Source organism: Olea europaea, chromosome 8 (assembly GCF_002742605.1).
Source record: "Olea europaea var. sylvestris chromosome 8, O_europaea_v1, whole genome shotgun sequence".
Lineage (NCBI taxonomy): Eukaryota > Viridiplantae > Streptophyta > Magnoliopsida > Lamiales > Oleaceae > Olea > Olea europaea.
The window spans coordinates 14,535,836-14,539,021 of NC_036244.1; positions in this window are offsets into that span (position 1 = coordinate 14,535,836).

Consider the following 3,186-nt stretch of genomic DNA (forward strand, 5'->3'; position numbering starts at 1 on the left):
GAAGTATCAATATAATAGGTGTTTTTTCAACATTTTCCAATGACCCAAGATCTCCTATTTATAGCCAAGTAGTATAGCTTCACAAAGTGGTGCACCTTATGGATGAAAAGCCACTAAAAAACCAACAAAAAACGACCCAACGGTCGTTTTTTCTGTACCATGCGACCGCATGGTACATGGTACAATTCTACCGAGACCATTTGGTCTCGGTAGGGTTCCATGCGGTCGCATGGCTTGGTCGCATGGCCTAATTTTTTTTTTTTTTTTTTTGTTGGTTTTGAACAATCATACCGCTTCATAACAGCTCCTTTAAATGAAATTCAAGCCCCTTGCATTTGTATATACTCATTCATCATCACACTCAGAAACAGAACTAATCTCAAGTTCACATCTTTGTAATTGTTTTTATTCAAACAATACTCATCTTCTTGACACATACAGAAGGGTACTGTCAGAATCATTCATTCTTTTCTGCAAAATCTTGAGTATCCCAGGAAAATATAAAATAAATGACGTCAAATCGTCGAGTGGTATGATTGTATTACAAGTAGGATGGTAGCTAGCCAATATCTGACTGCTTTTAATGCATCCATCCGTCTCTAGTTAATCAGTAAAATTCAGGTTACGAAACAGCTGAACAATTAAGATTTATAAGAATGGCAGGTTAACTATACATATGTTTGTGTAGGAAAACCAGAAGATGCATGTCTCACATTTAATATTTAAACACTAGTATCCACAGCATTCAGGTTAGGTCAGATGCTTTAATATCTCACTACATACTAGGTAATAAAAATATAACAAAGGGTTGTTTAGTGTTTAACAATGTGTTCACCCCTCTTTATTCACAGGGATGACCAATCTCGTGAACGGGTAGTTTATTCAGTTGACAACAGTCACAATGTTTTTCACTGAGTTGGGATCCATGCCAAAGCAAAATAGTCGCATGAAACCAGTCCAACACACGCAGTGGATAACCACATTGATAAGTGTAGTTTTCCCAGTTATTTAGGCCAATAAAAAATGAATATTCGGGAGTGCTTTTGGAATGCAATTTGACTCCCATTTTAAACCTACTTTGGGAGGTCAAATTCAATATTCTTCACCTTAAAGCTTGGAGAAGAGAACTACGAAGAAATGTACTCCATGACAAACATCAAAAATTGAATATTTGTCGCTCTGAATTGAAGACTCGAAGGCAAATTTGAAAACTCAATTAAATGAATATAGAAATTAATTCTCTTTCAACTCTTTGCAATTTTAAATTTTAGATCAATACTTTGTGTTTTGTGTAATTAGAATGCTAGCGTAACTTCATTAAGTATTGGGATAATGATATAAATCACTAATTTACCATTTTAATTCAATAATTCTTATTTTAAATATGATTTGTGTTGATTGATTGATAGATATTTGTTTATGCCTTCTACAATCAATGTAGATGATCTTTTGATTTAATGCATTTCTTTGTATTAGAATTTGAGATAGGTATATTTCTGAACGTACTTAAAAATAGGTTTTACATTACTCACGATAAGTTGCTAAACATTATACAATAATCGATTGTGAATCTTTATACAAATTAAGTTAAAAGTTAGAAGTTGAGGATTAGAACGAAAAGCTAATGTTAGAATCAGATTTCTAACATAAAACTCTTTCAGGTCATCTTCATTTGTATTTAATTAGTATATAGTAGAATAATTAGTAGCCGTTAGTACAAAACATCCAAAGACCAATTGTGTATTCTGTATTCTTTTTGTCATGATTTCATAAAATTCAATTTAAAATCTAATCCTCTTGAGAACGATGCTCTTTAACTCTCTTTAAATTATTACTTGTCAACAATCTAATATACTTGCAGGGTTTTTGCCGAACACACTGCAATCTAAATAAGATTTTTGAAATAGTTTTAAAACAAACTTTCGTGCCCGTCTAGTAGCGTAAAGTGTTTCCACTATTCTAATGAACAAATATTACCTACGAAATAAGGTTGTGCTTTTTCCCCCGTTGTACCTCTGAAGTGAAAATTAGTATTCAAATACCAAAATTTCAAGATCCATATCTATCTCGCCTTAGAAGTATTTATAGATGTCTAAAACCATGTAACTGTTAGATGTTTATTATGCCACGTGTCCCATGTAACCTTCTACTATTCCCATGTTCTGAGTGGAAGACCTGCACATATTTAATGGGTGGTTGTATCCATGATAACCATTGAAAAGTTTCCATCCAACTCAATGATATTTTTATGGTTAAATGTTGTGTTGGCCTCATAGTTGTAGATGGCCCCATAATGGTAGACGGCCTAGTATGAAAGTAGAAGGCCTCATAGTGGTAGACGGCTTAGTATGAAAGTAGAAGGCCTCATAGTGGTAGACGGCTTAGTATGAACGTAGAAGGTCTCATAGTGATAGATGACCTCATAATGATAGATGGCATAATATGAACTTAGATGTCCTCATCGCGGTAGATGGTCTAGTATGAATGTAGAGGGTCACATAGTAGCAGATGACTTCATAATGGTAGGTTGCTTAATATGAACGTAGAGGGTCTCATAGTTGTAGACGACCTCATAATGATAGACGGCCTAATATGAACGTAGAGAGCCTCATAATGGTAGAGGCCTACTATGAATGTAAAGGGACTCATGGTGGTCAATAGCCCAAGGTGGACGTAGAGGGCCCCGAAGTGGCGGATGGCCTTGCATGAAAGTAAAGGACCTTGTAGTGGTAAAAGGCCTAGCATGCAAGTAAAGGGCCTCATAGAGGTAGACAGTCTAGTATGCAAGTAGAGGGCCTAGTAGTGATAGATGGCCTAGCATGCAAGTAGAGGTCCTGGTAGTGGTAGATAGTCTAGCATGGGGTGCTCTACATAGGGTGCCTATTGAGTAGTCTTCACCTTATTGGCCATCATAGATAATTATTGATGTCATCTAATATCAATTTCCATGCCGATGATTTTAATGAAAGATGAAAATTCTAACACAAAATGCTTTCCATCTATAACAAATGTAACGCTAGTTAGGTTCTGTATGGAGAGCCATTTATGAGTTCCTAATTTTGTCTTGCACACTTATAAGTGAGAGATGAAATAAGAAAACACCTAAAAAACATAAATTTTCAAAGAAAAATACATACATCTTTTTGGTTTATCACCCAAATTAGAGTGAATATTCTGGAAAAAAAT